Below are 25,215 nucleotides of genomic sequence, written 5' to 3'. Positions count from 1 at the left end.
TGTCCAGGCAGGTCTCAAACTCTTGGCCTCAAACAATCCTCCCTCCTTGGCCTCCTAAAAGTGCTGGCACACAGGTGTGAGCCACTGCACCCAGTCTAAGAAATCTTTAAATTGCTAATACATTACATGCAAAAGGGTGTCTCATTGGGTTAAACTGCAATTCTGAAAATAATGGTGAGGTTGACCCTGATAACTTTTTTAAAAATAGCATAAATTGAACTTTTGTGGCAGTTTCATTTACCGATCACTTACTAGTTTTCTTTATATGATACTGTTTGCAAAGGTATTGAGCCAAGAGCTTGAAAGGATATAAGAAGGATCATACCATTAAGTAGTTGATTGTCCAGAAATTGTATCTAAGAATTAAAAATACCAGTTAGGCAAAATTCTTATACATGACCAAGGAGTGTTTATTCTACAATTGCAGTGCTTGTTTAAGTTCTGAGGGAGAAATCTTTTTTGTCTGGATGGTTAGGAGTTGCTTCCCCCAAAAGTAAGACTTGAGCTTAGCTTTAAGGAATCTAGAAATTGGCTAGGGAGCAGACATCACTAAAGAGACACTGAGCCTTCTCAAGGAGAGAGATCAACGGTGCACAGGGAGAGCCCCAGTTGACCACTGGACAGTGGGGTCGGTGATGCTGGCTTCCTTACCATTCTTTTTCTGGAAGATGCCAAAAATAAGTGAACTAATATATAGGCAGAAAAAAGTACTTAGAGCTTTTTGGGAGAAAGCTGTTTGGTGCATTCTAGTCAGCATCATGGAGTTTAATGGTAAACACCTGCCAGAGATTAGAATGCAGTAGGCTGCTTCTTTGCCTAATTGTAGATCTTAACACCTCTCCTTTCCCCTCAGGTAAAATTCAGTGATAATTTCTCTAAGATGAAGGCTACTAGACCAGCCTTCATTCAGAATAAGCCAGTATCACTTAACTTTAGTAAACAGTACTTAAATTTCTGTTATGTGCAAGGCCTTGGTGGGGGAAATCAGAGACTAGAAAGCTAAGAGTTCATAGGGAATGAATGTATAATGATGCAAAATCATATTAAGAATAGGCAAAATGATAGAAATACCCAATATTGATATGAAAAGTTCACTCTGGAAAGGAAGGAGATGGAGAAATTAATGCTGAGTAGAGAGATCCGGGTGATATGCCTTGAAAAATGTGTACAGGTGGGAATTAGAGTAAAGGGCACTGCATTTAGGCAATAGGTTTTGAAAAAGTAAAAGTTGGCAGTGCTTGATACATAATACCATGGTCAGTCATATGCTTGGAGACCCAGGTGAATGGCAATTTGAGGTTGTACCTTTCCTCCTGTGACTTGTGACTGCCAAGCCAGCCTGTTGATCTCTGGAAATATTGCAGGTGTAGGCCCAGGCTGGCTACTTTTAATCTAGGATCTATTGCTTGCTGTGTGACCTTTGACACAGTTACTGAACCTCTATGTGTGTCAATTTCCCATTTATAAACAGGGATAATAAAAGCACCTCCTTTATTGGGTGCTTGTGAGGATTGAATGAGTTAAAACCAACTCTGTTGGTTGAGGCAATCACAAACCTGTCCAGACTCAAGAACACTTAGAAGGGTGGCTGGTATACAGTAAGTTTTAAACATGTTTGCTGTTATTCCCTTAATTTTTAAATATCTGAATTTTAAAATTTCTAATACACATAGTGTAAATAATATAAACCACAAGAGTTTAAAATAAAAACAAAACTCATCACTCTTGTCTGGTCCCAACTCAGCTACAGTCTTGGTTTAGGTGTGATAACTGCTGTTTCTGTTTTTAGTTCTTCTAGTTGTTATTTTAAGCAAATTAGCCCCCAAAATTTAGTGGCTTAAAAATTTGTTTTATGGTATTCTGAATTCTGTGGATCAGGGATTCAGGCAGGGCTGGGTGATTCTGCTGCTTTTGGTGTTGACTGAGGTCATTCCCTGGTACCCAGCTGATGGATGTTCTGGTCCACAGGGTCCAAAAAGGCTTCGCTCCCGTGACTTGCTGCCTTGGTGGGACTAGCTGGAATGCTGGGCTCAGCAATGACTGTTGAGCAGAGCACCTACACATGTTGACTTCATTTGTCTTCATGGCAACTACGTGTCTTCGTGGTGACTTCAGCATGGTGGCTCCAGGTAGTTGAACTTGTGTGGCAGCAGGCTTCCCTCATGTATTGCTAAGAGTTCTCCAGAGAAGCATAACCAATAGTGTGTGTGTGTATATATACATACATATGTGTGTATACATATATATGTGTATGTATACACATACATTGTGTGTATATATATATACACAACACGCACGCACACACACACACACGAGATTTTTAAAACAAGGAATTGGCTTATTCAGTTTAGAGGCTGGCTAGTCCTAAATCTGCAGTGTGGGCCGACAGATGGAGACCAGGAGAATCTAGAAGAAGACTGAAGGTGGTCTGCTGGAGAATTCCCTCTAGCTCAGGGAGGCTGGTTTTTTTGTTCAGTTCATACCTTCAGCTGTTTGGGTGAGGCCCACCCACATTATGGAGGGCAGTCTCTTTTACCCATAGTTACCTAATTTAAATGTGAATCTCATCTGAAAACATCCTCCAAGTCAACACATAAAATTAACCATCACACCGTGCTACGAGCACCTCGGGCAAACCAGTTGGAAGCTGCATGGCCCTTTATGACATAGTGTCAGAAGTTACATAACTTCCCTTTTTGCCAAACTGTTGGTTGTAGCACAAAACTTGCTCAGACTCAAGAAGAGGGGACATCAACCTGCCACTTGATGGGAGTGTCAAAGAATTTGCAGTATAAAATATACTGCTAGTCTATCCTTGGGTTCATAAATTTGACAGTATCTGTTAATTTCCTGCTAAGGAAGAAGTGGAATTTATATTCCCTCACACCTTTCTTTCCTCTTCTCTCTGTCTCCTAGTTTTTATTAGATATCTTATTATTTTTGTCTTATTATTTTTAGTTGTCTTCTTTTGGTTACCTTTCTGATTTAAATAAAGCAGTCTATTCTTTACCAGACCATAGAGATATGGAAAACTCAGGTTCGTTGAATGGTATGGTGTTGGGGAGGGACACGGCAGAAAAACAGCAAAATTGCCTTGAATGGGGGATGCTTGACAATGAGGCTCTTGTTAAAACACTGCAGCCACTAGAGATGGGAATTGTCTATGAGCATGTCCTCTTTGTGAGCTTAGCAGGTGGCATAATTTGAGTTTTTATTTTCTTTCTTTGGCTTTTAAACTCAGATACCTGTTTACCTTTTCCTTCCTTGCACTTTGCATTTAAATTATGAATGCTGGAAGCAAATGATATTTTCATCAATGAAGAATCTTATTACAAACACATGGCTGAGTTGAGTGTTTGTATGTGGATGTGCATGCAGAAAAACCTGTCAGAAATAGGTGCTCTCTTGCTTTTTTCATTACCAAAGCAATCAGTTAATTGGAAACAGTGTCAGGAGCCCTGTAACTCTGTTGGGGGTGTTTTGAGTTTTTTCTTTTTTTGAATTCATTTAGTTAATATAATTGAGCAATGGGGCTTAGTTTAACTCTCAGAACACATAACTAATCCCTTTTTATAATTATCTGATCACCCAAGAAACACATAAGAACCTCTAGTCTTGTTGGTTTGCATTCATTGTATATTGCAGATATAACCTCTTTTGATATTTGTCTTATTAATAAAATATGGCTTGGTTAGTGGCAAGAATGTAAATTTGTGTTTGATATCTGCATAATATTTTTGGCTAAATTTTTTCATATTTCTGTTGTTAATTCTGACTGGTTCACCCTTTGACCTTGGGGAAAAATAGAATAAAAGCAATTAGAACAAAAGTAGATACTTTGGGAGGCCAAGGCAGGCAGATCACTTGAGGTCAGGAGTTCAAGACCAGCCATGGCCAACATGGCAAAACCACGTCTGTACTAAAAATACAAAAATTAGCTGGGCTTGGTGGTGCACACCTGTAGTCCCAGCTACTTGGGAGGCTGTGGCAGGAGAACTGCTTGAACCCGGGAGGTGGATGTTGCAGTGAGCCAAAATCACGCCACTGTATTCCAGCCTGGGTGACAGAGCGAGACTCCATCTCAAAGAACAAAAGTAGAAATGAAACCTGAATACTGTATTCACCTTTTCTCTTTTCCTCCCTCCTTCTCTCCTTCTCTCCCTCCCTCCCTTCCTCCCTCCCTCCCTTCCTCCCTCCCTCCCTTCCTCCCTCCCTTCCTTCCTTCCTTCCTTCCTCAGTCCCTCCCTATTCATGTCAATAGAGCTGCTTTTTCCTATAAAATAATAGCTTCAGGGTAGCCCTTTTTAGGGGATGGGCTTATTCCTGTTATGAGGTGGTTCAGTTCAGTGTTCTGCCAAATACTCCCTCATTTCCTTTACGCAAATGGAGCCGCAGACCAATCTGACCATCTTGGTGTCATATCCCCTTCTAGTCACAACTCTTACCCCAGGGGTATCCTTACATCTAATATCATAGATCAATTTAGTCAGTTTTTGAACTTCATGTACCTGAGATCACAGAGCATGTACTCTTTTGTGTCTAGCTTCCCTCCATGTTATATTTGTGAGATTGATCCATGTTGTACGTGGTTATGGGTTCATGCTTATTGCTGTATAGAGTTCCATCATGTGAATACTGCTATTCATCCTATCGTAGATGTACACTGGGTTTCCAGTTTTGGACCAGTATGAACAGTACTGTCATGAATGATTTTGTATTTTCTGGTGAATATATCTACACATTTAAGTTAGATGTAGATCTAGGAGTGCAATTTTTGGGCCATGCAGTTCAGCTGGAGTAGATACTGTCAAAGTGGTTTTATGAAGTGATATTGCCAACAGTGGTGTATGAGTTTCAGTTGCTTCACAGTGCTTGTTATTGTCTGTTGTCTTATTTTAACTAATCTAGTAAACGTGTGTTATTGATTCCCTGGATGACTAATGAAGATGAACACCTCAAAAAGGGTTCATACTTTTTATTTTATTGCATAGAAAAGTAGAAAAACAAAGCCAATTAAAGAATTCATCTAGAGACATTGTATCAGTTCTTTAACGACTCTAGCTTTTCTGTTTCTCTACACTCATTCATTGTGGTTTTTTCTTTTAGTTTTATGAGAGATGTATTTCAAGGAATTTACTTCTAATAAAAATTTAAAGAACAGAGAAGTTTTTGGATAACTCTACTAGTTCTGAGAATTAAGGTATTTAAAGGGTGAAGCTTTGCTTGTACTGTATTACTCTTTCAGGTTTTCTAATTTGCTAAATCAATCTATTGATTTTTGCCTTTCATTTTGATATTTTCATAGGAGAATTTGAACCATGTTCTGTAGTTTCCAGGAATTAAATTTCCACATAAATGTAAAAGAAAACTTGAGAAGCTGATGCACAATTTTTTAAACGGTAAAAGAGGAATTGTTAACATAGGGATAAGCTAGATAGTGTGAGGCGTCAATAGCAGTGCTGTAAGTTTTTGTAACTTCTTAGCAAGTGAAATGGGTAGTTTCAAGGAAAACTCACATATGGTTTGATGTGTTTGAGTTTGTTTTAATTTATTTTCTGTTGACATTTTGAAATTTCTTCCTTTAGCTTTATTCTGGGCACCTGTTTTATCCTCTCAGTTGTTTCTTTTTAAGACCGGTATGCCTCTTTAGGAATCCAACATGCCACTGTCATCTAGCTTTGTACGTCTGTGCATATATTCCATCTTCCCTTAAATATTGTTGGAGTATTGCTGATCACGGAATAGACACAAGGTAGTCTTAAATATCTGTAAGGTACTTACAGGTATTGTTTGACCTCTTGGTGGCAAGACTATGTCCTGGGTCGAATAATCTAAAGGGTTTTTGGAGAATTCAGGCTTCTGACCTTGAAGGCGAGTAAGATTTCTCTGCCTCCAGAGACACCACACTTTTAATTCCTTTTGGAGTTATAATTCAGGAGTAGGAGGAAAGTTTGCTAAATTCCTATGAAGGAAAGTTGATTGAGAGACATGATTGAAGATTGCTTAATTCATCGCGGTTTCTCAGCTCTGACATGTTTCAGTAACAGTTGGGAGAAGCGATTCAAATTACTGCTGATGAAAGTTGTATATTGTTTTTACTTTTTTAAAGTTTAGGGAATTCAGGGCTAGCTCCCAAATGAGATCATATGAACTTAGTGATGTTCTTTCTGGTGGGTCTTTATTAGAGTCAGTGAGGAGGGAAGGAGAGCGGTTTTGGCTGTAGAGTGGGATCTGAAAATTGTTCGTAATGCTGGGAATGACAGAAATGTGGGTGGGAGGTGCAGTGCAGAGACACTGGCTTGAGGAATAGCAAGGCCTTTTATGATGTGCCCAGGTGGGAGGGGAGTTACTAGGTTATACTTCATAGACATTCAGAAATATTTGTTGAATGAATATGGATCATTTTATCAGTAGCATACTAAGGCTGTCAGATCTGCATGAAGCTATTGATTCAGTAGTTATCATTATAGTGGCTTAGCCCACTGGGTGGTACCTGTCCTTCAGTGTTATGAAGAGATTTGTCCTAATGAGGTTTGACCCCAGCTGCCCTGCCAGGTGTGCATCTGAGTGTGGTTTCTGTTCTTCACCACCCTCTACACACACACACACACACACCCTTCTTGTGTTTTTTGGTGAGCTTAGAGCCATGAGGGAGCTATTAGTTATCCTTCCAAAATTCAGCAAGCTGCTTGTTTTTGTTTTTGTTTTTGAGACAGAGTCTTGCTCTGTCCCCCAGGCTGGAGTGCAGTGGTGTGATCTCAGCTACTGCAACTTCCGACTCCCTGGTTCAAGTGATTATCCTGCTTCAGCTTCCCAAGTAGCTGGGATTGCAGGCATGCACCACCATGCCTAGCTAATTTTTGTAGTTTGAATAGAGACAGGGTTTCACCATGTTGGCCATGTTGGTCTCGATTTCCTGACCTCATGATCTGCCCACCTCGGCCTCCCATAATGCTGGGATTATAGGCGTGAGCCACTGTGGCTGGGCTGCAAGCTGTGTTTTGTCAGGACAGTTTTGATTAGTTTTTAGGTTAATAAAGAACACTGTTTCTTTTTGTTTCTTTTTTAGGTTTATTTTAGCCAACCTCAGGAAACAAAAGCCTACTGTTAGGATATTCATGGGAAAATAGGAAAACCTAATTGGAAGCTTTTTTTTTTTTTCCTTTTAGTGAAATCCTATGTGCTTATAGAGCTTTTTCACACTTTCTAGAGAAGGTAAGCATCTCTTATACTGAGAAAGAGAGGGAATAATATGTCTGGGCTCAGTTCTGCCTGTTGTGGGGAAGGGTGTGCCAGTGGCTCACCTTTTGAGGTTAAGAATGAGTAATAAGACCTTGAGGATTTTTTTCTTTTTCTTTTCTTTTCTTTTCTTTTTTTTTTTTTGAGACAGAGTCTTGCTGTCGCCCAGGCTGGAGTGCAGTGGTGTGCTCTCGGCTCACTGGAACCTCCGCCTCCCAGGTTCAAGCAGTTCTTCCGCCTCAGCCTCTCAAGTAGCTGGAATTACGGAGTGCCCCACTGTGCCTGGCTAATTTTTGTATTTTTACTAGAGACGGAGTTTCACATTATTGACCAGGCTGGTGTTGAACTCCTGACCTCAAGTGATCCACCTGCCTCAGCCTTCCAAAGTGCTGGGATTACAGGTATGAGCCACTGCACCCGGCCAACCTTGAGGGTTCTTAGCCATCCTCAAATGACCTGATAAAGTAGCCTTAGTACTGTGGAAAAAACTGTCACTCTTTCATGCTTTGTCAACTTTGATAGCAAAAGGAGGAAACACTGCTAAAGGGGCTTGACGTTTGTATAGTTTATGAATCATTTTCTTGGGAACGTTTCAAAGAAAGTGTTGTAAACCTCTGACCTCACATCCAGTTTGACCAGATAACTGTGCTTACCTGTTTAGGAGGCCCATCTGATTTGAGTCCTGGCTTAAAGCAATTGTTCACATGTTGAAGTCTGTATTTAAGCTCAGGTCCCAGGCTGGGTTGTTTCATCCTGAGCCTCCCCTTCTCCCTTCTTGACCCCCAGTGACCCAGGGCAGTTTTTACTTTCCCGTTTCTTCCTGGCTTTTTACCTTTATTTTTTGCCAGACACTTCAAGGAGATCTGATTCAATCTAGGCTAGGGGTTAGGAGCATGGGTTTGGGAGCATGGGTTCTAGAATCGAAACTCTACTATTTCCTGCCAGGTGTATGTTTTGTTTGCTTCTTTCTGTTTGGAAAGAAATATTACTATCATTCCATGGTGTTTAAGTGTGTAAGGAGGAGAAGCTGGGAGGAAGATGAAGGAAGACCTAGGATGTGGTATTTCTGGACTATAAAACTCCCTAGGAAAAGTCCCCAAAGAGCCACCTCATTTACTTTAGGCCAGAGGAGCAGAGAAAGGGCAGTGACCCTAGATGAGATACAGTGAACAAGAGAGGTAGAACTCTGGCAGGAAGTAAAGGGTAGAGGCAGGCTCAGAGACCCAAGTCTTGTAGGAAACCATAACTCCGTGAAGCCTATGTGGACTTTCTTAGCATTGTGTTAAAATTTTTTTTTTTTTTTGAGACAGAGTTTCACTCTTGTTGCCCAGGCTGGAGTGCGATGGTGTGATCTCGGCTCACCACAAACTCCGCCTTCCAGGTTCAAACAATTCTCCTGCCTCAGCCTCCCAAGTAGCTGGGATTACAGGCATGTACCACCACGCCTGGCTAATTTTGTACGTTTAGTAGAAACGAGGTTTATTCATGTTGGTCAGGCTGGTCTCAAACTCCTGACCTCAGGTGATCTGCCTGCCTTGGCCTCCCAAAGTGCTGGGATTATAGGCATGAGCCACTGCATCTGGCGTCTTTCAGCTTTTACTAGGCACCTTATAATTGTGTCTTTTCCCCCAAAGCCCGCTCTCACCACAGCCTCTGGATATCAAGATCTGTCAGCCTTATCTTAGTAAGTGTTCTGAGTTTCTCTGGACTTGCAACTTGTCAGGATCTGCCACAAATTTGTAAGAGGTGGTGTTGAGTGTTTTTCCTTCAGAAATTAAGTTTTTAATTCTTGTATATTTTCATGAGAGTAGCTATGAGAGGAGTCTTAACTTTGGGTATTGTTTCTCTTTGGCTTCTAGAAAAAAGTTTGAGAGGTCTAGTAATTTTCATCAAATTCTTTTTTAAGCAGTCATTTGTGAAACTATTCACATCCTCAGATCTTGGTAAGATTTCCCATGCAGAGACTAATACTAAAAAGCTAAAGAAGAACCTGGACTTTTTGGAATGATTTTGATCTCTCATAAAATCCCAAACAATTATATTTCCTTATTTTGCCAGGAGACTAGTATGCCGGTTAAGTTTATAACCTCGATCCTTGTTTTATCCTCCATCAGTTAGAGATTAATTACATGCCTTTGGAATGGCAAGCTGTTGAACCTTGTCGTCTTTGAACGTACTATTGTTCTCAATAAGGTCTTTTAAAGGTCAAACAAGTCATTTAGATTTTTCTCCTCCCCTTAAATCATGCATTTATAAGGCAAAAACTTAATGATCATTCATTCCATTCCATTGATCATTGAAACAGCTTTAAAAATGAAGTGGTTTCATTACTTACATTAGTCTAGTTATGCTCAGTGACTTAAAACAATATATTTTAATTTCTAGACTTAATGAGCCACACTACTCTGGGACATACTTATGGTAGAGGGTAAGAAAGGAAATGACCATGGCCGGGTGCGGTGGCTCACGCCTGTAATCCCAGCATTTTGGGAGGCCGAGGTGGATAGATCACTTGAGCCCAGGAGTTCAAGACTAGCCTGGGCAACATTGCAAAATCCCATCTCTACAAAAAATACAGAAATGAGCAGTGTGTGGTAACATGCACCTGTAGACCCGGCTACCTGGGAGGGGGAGGTGGGAGGATCACCTGAGTCTGGGGAGGTTGAGGCTGTAGTGAGCTGTGATCGTACTACTGCACTCCAGCCTGCTTGATAGAGTGAGACCCTGTCTCAAACAAATAAATAAAAATTAAAAAGGAAATAACCACTTCATTCATAGTTATTAACACTTCTGCTTGTGTGTCACTTCTGCTCGCCTTCATTTGGCTGAAGAAAGCCATATGGCCAGGCCTGCTAGCAATGGGGTGGAGAAGTGCGATTAATTCTTCCATCTGGAAATGCTATAAGTCACATGACAATGGGGGATATAATCCTCTTTCAGGGAGGTTAGCGAATAATTGAAAACAACAATATAATCTACCATAATGGAAAACTATATTTAACTCGAAAAGATTTACTGGCTTGTATTCTGATTCAGAAATAGTTTTTAGAATTGGTTAAATCTGTACTTTGAGTTTTATTTTGAAAAGGTTATGCCTCAGAAATCTGCCTAGATATGGAAAATAGGGTCTAGTTTTTGGACAGGACTGATTAATCTTTTATGAGTTGGAGAGCTGTACCAACAACTTGGTAACTTTCCATTAGTTGTTTCCCATGGCTCTAGATCTGTATTTTAATCAAGAAATTACACTTCTTCTCTTGACTTTTATATCTTGATTTTCCATGCATTGTTGCTATCCTATTGGCCAGTTGATTTTTGTTTAATTGCCTGAATTAATATGGTTTTGGCAGCCAATTAAAAGTGGCAAAAGAAGGGTAGTGATGGGGCCTTTTGACAGAAATAAAATTTATTAAGGCCTCATCAGTCCGTCTTGGTATTTTTCTTTCAGAAATGAAACTGCTGAACTGTTGCTGATATTCTTACTAGGAAATTTCTGTCTTATATAAAAGATATGAAATCAGAATTCTTTGAAGCAAGATGACAAAATATAATCACACATTGCTGTGAGGAACAGAACATTTGTGCCTCAGTTGGTTATTCACCATCTACATGTTGAGATTCTTTTTGTGGGGAAGCTTGGCCATTTCTGCATGTTCACCCTCACACTCTGAGGTGTGGGGGCATCAGAAAAGAGTCTGCGGTAGATGCTGTAATTTTTATGAGAATGCTGAAGTCTATTCTGCTTGGTTGACTTTTAGTGTAGGCGGACCAAGCTTCAGCTGGTGTCAGACTGCTGCACTTGGAGTTCTTCCTGAGCTGTTAACCTACTTCCAACTCTTCATGAAAATTCGTTTTTGGGAAATAGTGTTCATTCATGAAATTTCGTCAAAACACTGGGCACTTGGAATTCTGTACTTTCTTTTCCCTCCAGATTCTTTTTTCTTTTTTCTTTTTTTTTTTTGGAGACAGAGTTTTGCTCTTGTTGCTCAGGCTGGAGTGCAGTGGTGTAATCTTGGGTCACTGAAACCTCTGCCTCCCGGGTTCAAGTGATTCTCCTGCCTCAGCCTCCCAAGTAGCTGGGATTACAGGTGCGTGCCACCACGCCTGGCTAATTTTTGTGTTATTAGTAGAGATGGTGTTTCACCATGTTGGCCAGGCTGGTCTCGAACTCCTGACCTAAGGAGATCCACCCACCTCGGCCTCCCAAAGTGCTGGGATTACAGGCATGAGCCACGGTGCCTGGCCCAGATTCTTTTATTGAGTGAACATCTAGTATGTCTTCAGCTTACATTATTTAGAAATAGAGAATAGTTTAAGAAACAGCCACAGGAAACTCACACATGGTGATCCCTTTTGCCTCTCTCAGTGGCCCTTTTTTTGAGAACTGTTAGAAAAGTTGCTGTAGGCCTTGGCATTAGAAGATGTTGGCACATTTCTTGGGAAAATGTTTGATTTATTGAATAATGTAAATATTGTAAGAGATTGTGATTTCCTCATTGCTTTGACCAAATTTATATCCCACTGTTAAAAAGAAATGGAGAGCTTCATGATGGTTATTTACTCATTTAGGTCTCATTTTGCAATTCTGTTCTCCCTTGTGCTGAATTTTATTTATTTTTAAATTAAAGGTAAATATTACATCTAGTTTTGAAAGATGCTGCAGGTGTTTTGGACCAAGATTGGGTACAGATACATATATCATGGTTCCTTCGTTCTGTTAAAAGTTTTAAGAGGGCTCTGTGTAAGGGAGTGCACATACACACAGCTAGATAGCACTCCTAACGCTCCTTTCCATGCTCACTCGGTCTCCTGCATGGTTCTCACAAGCAGAGCGTATGCTCGGTGTCATACCGAGAGTACTCAGTAGTCTGTCTCAGTACTGAGACTCAGAGAAAGACGTTCTTTTTGAGCCCTTTTGCACATGAGGAGGGGGGTCCTGGTGTGCCCCAGGGTCTGTTCTCCAGGCCTGGGACCCAGAGTGGGGTTGAACTGGCAGAAGGCAAATACCATAATGGTTACTTCTGCAGGGACAGACTGGAAGGGACTTCATGCTGACTTTGGGGTTTTTAAGTTGGTATTTTCTGATGAGTGACTTTGGTATCTAATGTAGTTCACTCTGTAAACTCTAATGCACTCTTTAGGCTTAGCAATGTGTGCCTGCCTGTGCTGTCCTGACCACCAGCCTCTGACCTGCCCTGGTTTTCACTTCATTACTCCTCCCTTGGTGCTGACAGCTCATGGGAATCAAGCCAGAATTGGCCCGAAAGCTAAATGCCTGCACTGCTGAGCTGTGGTTTCCCATGAAAATGCCTTCCCTGACTTAATGTTAGCCTTTTGCTTTTATTGATGGATAATGCAAAAAATCTTCTGTAAGGTTTCAGTTCTTGATCTCTTTTCTGTAGACACTCATTCTCATGGTGACCTAATCTTCTCTCATGACTTTAAGTGTGGTTGATATTCCAATCATTCCCACATTTAGGTCTCCAGCTCTGACTTTTTTTCTCCAGTTCCACTCCATAAGGTCCAACTACTTCCCCAGTATCTACACCCGAGTGCGTGGTGGCCACCTTAAATTCAACGTCACCCAAACAGAATTTCTTATTTCCCCCAAACTCCTTCTCCCCACAGGCTTCTGGTGGTAAAACCCCTAAACTTTGTAATCATCTTCACTCCCCTATCTCATACACCCTACCTTTAATTCAGTAGCAAATCCTGTTCCACCTTCAAATATGTGTAGAATCTGTGTCCTCCTCCCTCTTTCCACTGCCACCATCCTCTCTCACCTGGATTACTACACTAGCCTGATACCCGGACTCTCTGCTCCCCTTGCAATCCATTCTCAACACCCATCTTTTAGAAACAAAATTCACATTGTGGCACTGCGTAGACTCTCTGTTGGCTCCTTGTTTCCCTGGAAGGACAAGTTTTTACAGTGAACTCCATGGCTGTCCTTGCCTGGTCCCTTGTTATTCTGTAACCTCTCCTGTGCTCGCCCCTTCTCTGCTCTTCCACAGATTACCCTGTTGCCTCCCTTAGGGCCTTTGCACTGACTCCTTCCTGTGCTTGAAGTGCTCTGTCCTCACCTCAGTGAGGTCCTTGCTCAGATGTCCCCATGTCAGTACCGTGACTGTTCAAAGTTATAACCTGTCTTCTCCTGGTACTCCTGGTCCCTCTCAATCAGCTTGGCCTCTTCTTTTTTTTTTTTTTTTTCATATCACAAATTAACTAGTATTATTATGGAATTTACCTATTATATTTATTGTTTATTTTCAGCATATCCCAGTAGAATATGGGCTTCTCCAGGGCAGGAACCTTTAGCTGGTTTGCTGGTTGGTGGTACATCAAGCTCCTAGAACAGAACCTGGAAACACAGAAGACACTTGAATAGATGTTTGCTGTTAAATGAACTGCCGATAAGGATTTACTGTGCTGTTCAGAATCCATTATGTGAGGAAATATATATTTCAGTTCACTGTTTATTTCCTTGATGAACAGGAACTCCCAACTTACCTGATTCCCTTTTCTGCTTTGGCTACCAGGATGCCAGGAACTAAGTGTCATGCTTGCTTGTGAAAGTGATTGGCTTCAACTTGCTGGTGAAATAATACAACCCTTTCCTTCCTTTCCCCTTTCCCCAGCCTTTACTTGATTACGTTGTTCTGTTTTTTTTCTTGACAACAACGCTGCCTTTTATTGTTTGACTTTTATTTTATTTATTTTTTTTTTTGTTTTTTTTTTTTTTTTTGAGACAGAGTCTCGCTCTGTCGCCCAGGCTGGAGTGCAGTGGTGTGATCTCCGCTCACTGCAAGCTCCGCCTCCCGGGTTCACTCCATTCTCCTGCCTCAGCCTCCTGAGTAGCCTCCCATAGTGCTGGGATTACAGGCGTGAGCCACCGCGCCTTGCCTATTGTTTGACTTCTCAAGTAACTTTTGGGAGTGTATGGCATATAAGAATTCAAGTCAATCTTCAAAGGAAGAGAATTCGTTTATTACAGAGATTTGTTTATCTTAGCTTATGGCTGGTTTTATTTTAGCTTTGGCTAGGTTGGCACCATTGTTTCAGGTAGTATGTCACTTACTGTTTTTGCTTTTTTTTTTTTTTTTTTTTTTTTTTTAATGGGTCTTGGCCTGTCGCCCAGACCGAAGCGCAGTGCTGCGATCTCGGCTCACTGCAACCTCTGCCTCCCAGGTTCAAGCGATTCTTCTGCCTCAGCCTCCCAAGTAGCTGGGATTACAGGTGTCCACTACCACACCCGGCTAATTTTTGTATTTTTAATAGAGACGGGGTTTCACCATGTTGGCCAGCTGGTCTCAAACTCCTGACCTCAGGTGATCCACCCACCTCGGCCTCCCAAAGTGCTGGGATTATGGGTGTGAGCCACCGTGCCCGGCTAGTTACTGGTTTTTATCAGTGTTTTGAAAGTAATTTTAGGTATGCTGTCTCTCTACAGGGTTCTGTTTGATTGAATTTCACTTATACAGGTATTAACATGCTTGTAAACTACTGTTGTCTATTGCTTTATTGCTTTGGTTAGTCAATCCCAAATTCTTGCTGTTTTGTTTTTTTTTTTTGAAATGGAGTCTCACTCTGTCACCTAGGCTGGAGTGCAGTGGCACGATCTCGGCTCACTGCAACCTCTGCCTCCCGGGTTCAAGCCATTCTCCTGCCTCAGCCTCCCAAGTAGCTGGGACTACAGGCACGCACCACCACACCTGGCCAATTTTTATATTTTTGGTAGAGATGGAGTTTTGGCATGTTGGCCAGGCTGGTCTCGAACTCCTGACCTCAGGTGATCCGCTCATCTTGGCCTCCCAAAGTGCTGGGATTGCAGGCACGAGCTACTGCTCCCAGCCAACTCTTGCTTCTGGAACCCAAAGACCCTCATTTCTGACAGAATATGTATATATATGTGTGTGTGTGTATATATATGTATGTGTGTATATATATGTTTGTGTATTTGAGACAGAGTCTTGCTTTGTGGCCCAGGCTGAAGTACAGTGGCATGATCTCGGCTCACTGCAACCTCCACCTCTCTGATTCAAGAGATTCTTGTGCCTCAGTCTCCTGAGTAGCTGGGATTACAGGCATGTGCCACCATGCCCAGCTAATTTTTGTATTTTTTTAGTAGAGATGGGATTTTACCATGTTGGCCAGGCTGGTCTCGAATTCATGGCCTCAAGTGATCTGCCTGCCTTGGCTTCCCAAACTGAGGAATACAAAAAACTGTAGAATTTTGTATTTTTGAGCTGGCCAGATTTGTCAATGGCTCTAATAAGTGTTATATTTTTATTTAAGGAGGCATGTGGTGACGTTAGCCCTGTGATTCAGGAGAATAAGCACCAAAGGTTGGGCTGGTTTCCCTGCTCCCCTGGCTGCTGTTTCTCCATTAGACCTGGAATTGGGGATTTCACAAGGACCCCTTGGAAACCGCACAGTTTTACAAAAAAAAATTGCATTTGTCACCCAAAGGATCAGTATTTTTCTAAACTTTCTAAAATAAAGGATCAGTTTGTTTCTGAAATTTGGTTACCTGAAGCCATTGACAAATTAGTTGTTTCTTATTCAGGTTGCTTTTAATTGAGTTCTGCATGCAAACCCACATGTATCCCTCTCTGCCTCTGAGGAGAATGAGGCCTTTCTTGGAGAACAAAAGTAGGAATTCTGATTTTATTTTGTGATCTTAGTCACTTTACAATTATAAAAATTATGGAGCTAATGAGAAACCTGCAAAATCCTGAAGTCTTCAAGGAGTGTGATCCTGTTGCTGTCTCTCAGGCATTTCTCCCAGCAAATGGGATGGCAGAGCAATGACTGTTCCCCAGCCCACAGGTGGGAGCTGGTGGGCAGCACCAGCAGTGGTTGACCTAGAAGTCTTAGACTGTCTTAGATGTGATTTGAAATATGGCTTTTGTTATGGGAGCAGCACACATAAGACCATCATTGGTTCTTATATGGGAAAAACCCTTGAATATTGACTCTAGGACAGATTTTAAGTCTGGGTGCGGTGGCTCATGCCTGTAATTCCAACACTTTGGGAGGCTGGGGCTGGAGGATTGCTTGAGGCCGTGAGTTCAAGACTAGTCTGCACAACCTAGCAAGACCCTCTCTGTACAAAAAAAATTAAAATTACAAAAAATTCTTTAAATGAAAAAATTTAGCCATGTTTTATATACGTGTCTTCTTACCCTTCAAAAAGTCAAGTTCTACAAAACCGTCCATGAAAATAGTAGCTCTCTGCCCTGCTCTTCCCACCTGATTCCCTCTCCTCAGAGGAATTGCTCATCTATCTTCTGATGTTGAGCGATAAGAAAATGCTGATATTTGACTGCTTTAGACCTGTGAAAATGACGGTACCTTAAGAAAGCATTCTTATCATGTCATTTCTTGATTTTTTTAAATTCAATTTTGGATATTTACTTTCCTGACACTGTGGAAGATGAAGATAAACTCTTATGACTTCCCCCAACACATCTCTTCTCCTGCTCTAATATTAATGAGATTTTTATTTGGTTAATATATAATGTTTATAGTATTATTTTTACTGGAAATAATTCACAGCCAAGACATGTAATTTAAATGACATTTCCTTCCTCATATAGCTTTTGCCCACCCAGAGTTAATAATTGTTTTGAGTGCTTGTTTTAAGTACCTGTCACTGACTCACTCCCAAACTGAAGCCTAACCCTGCTCTCTGTGTGTTTGCACACCTCAGGGTAGCTGTCCATTCATCCTTTCCTCCTGAAGGCATCCCTTCTGAAGTGTCCAGGCCATTCTGTATGTTCTCTTCCCTGGATACTGCGGTATCCTCCTTCCTTGTGGCTTCTTTTTGTCTCTGGTCTTTTTCTTTTTTTTTTTGAGTTGGAGTTTCACTCTTGTTGCCCAGGCTGGAGTGCAGTGGCGGGATCTCGGCTCACTGCAGCCTCCATCACCCAGGTTGAAATGATTCTCCTGCCTCAGCCCCCCAAGTAGCTGAGATTACAGGCAGGTGCCAGCACACCCGGCTAATTATGCATTTTTGTTAGAGATCAGGTTTCACTTTGTTGGCCAGGCTGGTCTCGAACTACTGACCTCAGGTGATCTGCCCACCTCTGCCTCGAAGAGTGCTGGGATTATAGGTGTAAGCCACTACACTGGGCTGCTCTCTGGTCTTGGTAGAGAGCATTGGCCAACAGCTTCTGCAAAAGGTTACAAGGGAGATAGTCTTCTTGAGATCTGGCATATCTAAATTGTCTTCTTTCTTTCTTTCTTTCACCTTCACACTTACTGGTTTGGCCACGTATACAGTTATAGTTTGAAAGTCCTTTTCCCTCAGAACTTTAAAGAGATTGTTCCCTAAAGTTCTAGCTTTTTATTAAAAAAAAAAAAAATTAGTTTCCCATCACGTCTCTTTAAAAGTTTTTAGGGGCGGGGCACAGTGGCTCACGCCTGTAATCCCAACACTCTGGGAGGCCGAGGCTGGCGGATCACGAGGTCAGGAGATTGAGACCTCCCTGGCTAACACGGTGAAATCCCATCTCTACTAGAAATACAAAAAATTAGCCCGGCATGGTGGCGGGTGCCTGTAGTCCCAGCTACTTGGGAGGCTGAGGCAGGAGAATGGCATGAACCCGGGAGGCGGAGCTTGCAGTGAGCCAAGGTTGCGCCACTGCACTCCATCCAGCCTGGGCGACAGAGTGAGACTCTGAGGCGGGAAAGTTTTTAGGATTTTTCTTTTTGTCCAAGTATTCTGATTGGTCTTTTTGCATTCATTTTTCTGGGCACACAGTGGCCTTCTCAAACTGGAAACTTAATGTTTTTCAGTTATTGGAACATTTAAAAAATTATATTTAGATAACTTTCCTTCTTTTCATTGAATTTGCATTTTCTAATGTTGGTGGTCCTTCTGGGCAATCCTCTGATTATCTTACCCTTTTCTCTCCTCTTTTCTATGTCTTGGTCTTTTTATTCCATTTTCTGGTGGATTTCCTCAGCTTTACCTTACAACCATTTTACTGATTTAAAAAGTAACTTTTTTTTTTTTTTTTTTTTTTGAGACAGAGCCTCACTCTGTCACTCAGGCTGGAGTGCAGTGGCTTGATCTCGGCTCGCTGCAACCTCTGCCTTCCGAGTTGAAGCGATTGTCCTGTCTCAGCCTCTCGAGTAGCTGGTTTACAGGTGCCCACCACCATGCCCAGCTAATTTTGTATTTTTAGTAGAGACCCGGTTTCACCATGTTGGCCAGGCTGGTCTCAAACTCCTGACCTCAGGTGATCCACCGGCCTCGGCCTCCCAAAGTGCTGGGATAACAGGCATGAGCCACCGTGCCATTTTCAAATGGCTAATATGGCTCAATTTTTTTTTCTTTGAGGCAGGGTCTTATTTGTAAGCCAGGCTGGAATGCAGTCTTATGATCCCTGCTCACTCCAGCCTTGACCTTCTGGGCTTAAGCAGTCATCCCACCTCAGCCTCCCGAGTAGCTGGGACTATGGGTGCACACCACCACGTCCAGCTAATTTATTATTTGTTATAGAGATAGGGTCTCACTATGTTTCCCAGGCTGGTCTTGAACTCCTGGACTCAAGTGATCCTCCTGCCTTGGCCTCCCAGAGTGCTGGGGTTACAGGTGTGAGCCACTGGGCCTGGCCCATGGCTCAAATTTAAAAGATATAAAAGGTGTATAGTGAAAAGCCACCCACTTCCTGTACTAGCTACCATATTCTCTCTTTAGAGGCACCTGGTATTCCTCCTTCCAGAGATAACTCTGTTCATATGTATATATGTGTATATATGTATATATGCATATATGTGTATATATATGTGTATATGTGGGTATATATGTGTGTGTATATATGTGTGTATATATATACTTTTTTTTTTTGAGATGGAGTCTTGCTCTGTCGCCTGGCTGGAGTGCAGTGGCGCCACCATGCCCAGCTAATTTTTGTATTTTCAGTAGAGACGGGTTTTCACCGTATTGGACAGGATGGTCTCTATCTCTTGACCTCGTGGTCTGCTCGCCTTGGCCTCCCAAAGTGCTGGGATTACAGGCATGCGCCACCGCACCCAGCCTCATATATATTTTTAAAAGTGTGTGTGTATGATCATATTCTCTCTCCCTGTTAAATCACAGATGATGATAGACTTTATATATTGTTATGCATCTTTTTTTCTTAAAACCGTATGTCTTCAGACTGCTCCATATAGAGGTATGGGTTTTTTAAAAAATCATTTTAAATGGCAGCATAGTATTATTTTAACTCCATATTTTGTTTAATCGGTTTCCTATTGATTTTGCTACATCCAGCAATGCTGCAAGGGGTAACTTTGTACATGTATTATTATGCTCACAGGTGATAGTGCCATGTGTGATGAATGTGTAATTACCAGGTGAAAGGATATGTGCATTTGTACTTGTCAAAGATACTACTCTAACTGCCTTTCATGGAAGCTGTGCTAACATATGCCGTCACAGGCAAGGTATGAAAGTACCTGTTTCCTTATATCCTTGCCGGCACAGTATGTTATGACATTTCTTAATCTTTGCCAATCTGTTAAGTAAAAAATGGTATCTCATCTGGTTTTAATTTGCATTTCTCGTAGGAGAATGAGCATATTTTTACAAATTTGTAAGAGCTGTTTGTATTTATCTTTCTGTGAACTGTTCATATCCTTTGCCATTGGGCTGTTACCAAGTTGTATTACATTATACCTAAGGGAAATAAGCCCCTCATGTGATAAGAATTGGAGTTGTTTGCAGTTTGTTCATCTTTTGACTCGGGTTATGTTAGATTTTTCCATGCAGATGAATTTATCAGCAGCTTATTTTAAAGTCTTTGGATTTAATGTCATGAAGAGAAAAAGGAGTTCCCCATCTTAAAATTATTATTTTTCAAATGTCCACGGTTTCTTTTGGAACTACTGTAGTTTCAGTATTTTTATATTTAAATTATTTATCCATATTGATTTTATTTTAGTACATATGGATCCCAGTTTACTTTTTTTCCCAGATGGCTACTGATTTTCCCAGTCATTTATTAATAGTCCATTTTCCCTCTGACTAAATCCCACATACCTGTGTGTCTGTTTCTTAACGTCTATTGTGTTGCTCTGCCTAGCTCTGTGGTGGTGAGCTATTCATGTTTTAGTTGTGACACTATTCTAATTGTTAAGAATATGTTTGTATTAGGGAGGATTGGGCTTGCATTAAATATTTTATTGTTGATGTTAACTGTCAGTTTTGTAGTGGCATTTAAAAATGAATTTATGTGGCTGGGAGTGGTGGCTCATGCCTGTAATCCTAGCACTTTAGGAGGCCCAGGAGGGTGGAGTGCTTGAGCCCAGGAGTTCAAGACCAGCCTGGACAACATGATGAAACTCTGTCTCTATGAAAAATACAAAATTAGCCGGACGTGGTGGGGCATGCCTGTAGTTCCAACTACTTGGGAGGCTGAGGCTGCAGTGAGCCATGATTGTGCCACTGCACTCCATCCTGGGTGACAAAGTGAGACAACATCTCAATAAAACAAAATAATTTTTAAAAATGAATTATGCAAACTTTAAAGGAAACTGGTCATATTTTATGTAACTCAAAAAATGTTTAGGGATCCAGGCTGGTAAAGGTCAGAGTTTTCTAACACAAGATTTGCTTCCTTTTTTTTTTTTTAATCCCTCCAATGAGGGGGAAACAGATGCTAAAACAATGGTGAGAAGTGCTTAATTGGCTGGGTGTGGTGGTTCACGCCTATAATCCCAGGACTTTGGGAAGCCCATGCAGGAGGATCTCTTGAGGCCAGGAGTTTGAGACCAGCCTGGTCAACAAAGCAAGAACCTTCCCTCTGTAAAAAATAAATTAGCCAGATGTGGTGGTATGTGTCTGTAGTCCCAGCTACTCAGGAGACTGAGGTGCGAGAGTCACTTGAACCCTGGAGGTCCAGGCTGCAGTGAGCTGTAATTGTACCCCTACACTCCATCCTGGGTGACAGAGTGAGACCCTGTCTCAAAAAAGAGAAAATAAGGTAGTACTTAATTTGGGATCAAGATCAGCTTACAAATCAGAACATGCAGACTTGAGGAAGAGAAAAAGCAATTAAATAGGTCAACAATTACAAAGCAAAACTCAGTTTGAGAGTTGGATAAAGAGATTTGATTGTGGGGGCTCTCTGTCATTTGAGATGTGACTTGCAGTCCAGTCTCAGGTGATGAAAATACAGCATCAGTAGTTAACTGGAGTACAGCAGCATCAGTGATTTTCTTTCTGTGGAAAGTCTTTATTTGCCTAAGATGAAGAAAAGAGACTGTAGTGAACCAGAGACCATTGTATTCTGAACTGTGGCAGAATAAAATGCCTTGTGGCGTATGTCCTCAGTATTACTCTGCAATAGCCCATATATTGGGAAAAAAGGTGGCTGCTTCTGTGTGTGTGTGTGTGTTGTGTGTGTGTGGGCTGGATTGTTGTTGTGTTATATTGTGATACCAAGAGAGAAGAGAACTTTTGTCTAGATGATCACCTGAGACATCCACCTGGCCTCCAAGCAGCATGCACATGAGTGAGGAATTTCAACAACTTGTTTTTTTCCTATAGGATAATTAATGTAAAACATTGGACATGAGCACAAACACAGAGATATTATAGACTAGACTGTAAAATCATCTGTGGGCCACTCTGAGCCCCTGTGGTCAGTCCTTTTCTTGGATGACTCTAAAGAGGACTTGGTCCCCACTTAGACATAACAGTGCATACACATTTAAAAGGAGTTTGAGAGCATCCATCCTTTTTTTTTTTTTTTTTTCTTTTTTGAGACAAAGTTTCGCTCTTGTTGCCCAGGCTGGAGTGCAATGGCACAATCTCACCTCACCGCAACCTCTGCCTCCTGGGTTCCAGCGATTCTCCTGCCTCAAGCCTTTTTTTTTTTTTTTAACCATTTCAATCATTTTGAGTGTATAGTTCAGTGATGTTAAGTATGTTTACATGTTGTGCAACCGTCATCACCATCCATCTCCAGAACTCTTTTCATCTTCTTAAATAGAAACTGTGCCCCCATTCAATCCTTAACTCCGCATTTCCCTCCACTCCCTCCAGCCCCTGGTAACAACCATTCTACATTCTAATTGTTTTATTTTTAAATTTAGATATATAGTTGATACTCAGAAGCTTAACATTCCTTATACAAAAGTCTTCACGAAGCTACTTGGCTTGAGCATCTTATTTGCCGCTTAAGCCTTACCCTGGGAATAAAATACAGCCTTTATCACTGTTTTTTGAAACATCTTGGAAGTGGGTAAAACTGTTTGAGTTTATTATGTAGAAGTGCATTTCCAGATTTCTGGAGTGTGAATCGAAGATTTTCATACCAGCAGTAGGGTCTCAACCTTGTTTTTCTTATCTCTTGGCAAGAAAGCAAAGCTGGCCATTTGGGTATAATAAACCTTGTGTACACAGCTGCAGGAGCAAGCAGGGAGGTGGCTGTGCTTGGAGGCTGGGTGTTTTGCCGAAGATAATGGGGCATCTCTGGCACCATGTTGCTGGTCGGAACAGTTTTCGAATTGGATTTTGTCCTGCAGTGATGTCTTTGAAGAGGAAAGCACTTTTGAATATTCGCATTGCTTTGAAGCAGGTGCCATGGAGATATTGTGACTTATTGCCAGTCAGAGGCACAGCTGCGTGTGTGAGGTGTTGAACAAAGGTTGCTGAAAAAAGGAGATAATCATTAATTTTTTCAGTAAAATTCATTGAACCCCAAGGGTGATTTGGAGGAGTCATAGCTGTTTTTAGAATCTGTTGCTGATCACCATATATCATAGATATTAAGCCTAGGTTAAGAGCATTAGTGTGGGTGCAGAGTTTAGATTTGCCAGTTTGTGACTTCAGGCATGTTTGACCTTTCTAAGCCTGTTTCTCCATCTGAAGAAGGGACATAGAGAAAGTTTATCACTGGGCTCTTTGTAGGGGACAGATGAAGTAAGGCATAATGCATTTAAAGTGGCAGGCACAGTCTAAATACTACCTAGTGCTCCTGGACAGGCATAGAAAATGGAAAATTATTTGTATATTTTCCCCTCCTCCAAAACACTCTTAAGACCATCTGATCTTTATTTGACTTATCGGAATCCTGAATAGTTTTTACTGGATCATATTCTGGTATCTGGACTGTCCTAGTTTGAAGGTGGTGCTGCTGGGTGAGAAGCCAAGGATGAGAGAGGCTGTTTTTTGGAGGCCCAGTATGTCAAAACTGAGGTGGCATTTCTAGTTCCTGATAGAGTGAGACAGATGCAAAGGTCATGGGAGCTTTGAACAGTTTCTATGCATTATGTGTTGTTTTTCATCTTCTGGAAGTAGGCTGGAATTTGTTTTCGGCTGCTAAGTTCATTATGTAGTTGCCTCTAAGCCATGCCTCCCCTTTTCCATGTTTGTGAAAAGCAAAACAAAACCACCAGGCACATTGTCTTTTAGGAGGACCTGGAGATTGACTAGCTGATTTCACATTTGTGTTGAAATAAGGAGAATAATGTAAGTCACCCAACCTTTTTTGTCATTCGGCATTTTTATTCACAGGGATGAACAGAGGCTTGCAGATTGGGAGAAAGGGGTGGGCAGAACCAACTCTGTTTTCTGCTGGACCCAAATAATGCATCTGCTTTGATAACTGCCTGTCTTGATTTACTTGGAAAGGGCATAGAGTAATAAATAGTTTGTGGGAGTGTGAAGAATGAGCCTTTAGACTGACCCAACTTGTGGAAATTCAGAAAATGCAGAAATGTACGTTCTTCCAGCTTGTGAATCCTGAACAATGGAATTGTTAGAAGAACTTTTGAAACTTGTTCTTTTTTTGAAAGCATTATTGTGCTCAGTTGGGTACATGTGCTTTGGTCTCAAAAATTTGTGCCTTAATCACATTGCTGTGGAGGCTGTGGATTTCACTATCAACGGAAAATGATGTAAGATGTGATATCTTCTCAGCAGGCACTAAGGAGATTTTCTTGAAAGAAAAGGGGAAAATGCTGCTCTTAAGCAAAAAATGTGGACCGTGTTGGCAGACATACGTCTTTAAAAATACCAGCAGAGAATTATTCAATTATTTGCCCCTTAGTTTTATCTTGATCACTCCTAGGGTGATTTTTCCCCCTCTTAGTTAGGCAGCAACCTACAGGCTGACATTTAACTATTGACTGTTCATCCTGGGGAATGAATTACTGTAATTTATAGTCAAGGGTACAGATGTAAAGGGACAGAAAGGATCAGATGTTTCTAGTGCCTTTTTTCTTCCTCTGATGGCTTCTCCCAGAAACTTGATAAAAGCACCAACACTAAAACATGTTTACAATAAGAAAGCTGTTTATTCATCTTAAGTAGTAAATTCTGTGTTTCTGTAAAACTTTGCCCATGTAGGAACAATTAGTCTTTTAATTTGAGTTGTGTATTATAATTCCATGGATGGAGATGGGTGGAGGTTGGGGCGAGGGGAAGCTGAGGTAAGAAGCCAGGCCAGAGAATTTAAAATGATGTCTTTCTTTGAGGATGCCCCCTTTGCCCCTCCTGCTGGCCTCACAACCGTGGGATTGGCCACATCACTTCCTGTCCAAGTTGGCACTGACAGTGGCACAGTAACTCTGCCCAGTGTTCTCAGACTGCAGTGGGCAAATTTCCAGCAATAGAGTCACCCAAAGAAACAACGCAGCCTCCTTTTTTTCTTTCTCTGTTGCCGAGGGCAGTTTCCTCAGACTTCAGTACCTATGTCCCTTGCTTTTGGAATAACCCCATTAGGTCCCCAAACCTTGCCTTTGATTTATGTGGCTTCCTGATGATCCCCTACATTTGCGTCTGTTGCCTTCCCTTATGCAGAGGCCCTAAGTCTTCACTGGGGGAAGAGTCCTCAGGGGCTTTCCTGTAGGAGAAAGGAAGGATCTATTCCTGCCCACCCTTCTTTCTCTCCAGGTAGAGAAATTGCTCACATTTTTGGTACCTACTGTTTACTGGGCACTGTACTGTGAGTTTTCACG

The 25,215-nt window shown here is 41.5% G+C and overlaps 1 protein-coding gene across 18 annotated transcripts in view; it reads left to right on the top strand.

The window, feature by feature from the left end:
* The window catches only part of KANK1 (KN motif and ankyrin repeat domains 1), a 240,862-nt gene that overhangs the window by 5,332 nt on the left and 210,315 nt on the right, over positions 1-25,215 (top strand). For 4 of the 18 annotated variants that reach the window (XM_074017592.1, XM_065530639.1, XM_074017588.1 and 1 more), the window contains exon 2: positions 1,969-2,129. The exons of the other annotated variants lie outside the window; for them this stretch is intronic. The gene's annotated coding sequence lies outside the window, so the exon portion shown is untranslated. The remainder of the gene's footprint in view (positions 1-1,968; positions 2,130-25,215) is intronic. 18 annotated transcript variants of the gene reach the window in all.

Source organism: Macaca fascicularis, chromosome 15 (assembly GCF_037993035.2).
Source record: "Macaca fascicularis isolate 582-1 chromosome 15, T2T-MFA8v1.1".
In the NCBI taxonomy this organism is placed as follows: domain Eukaryota; kingdom Metazoa; phylum Chordata; class Mammalia; order Primates; family Cercopithecidae; genus Macaca; species Macaca fascicularis.
Note: the sequence above shows the minus strand (reverse complement) of the source record. Positions and strands in the feature narration are given on the sequence as shown.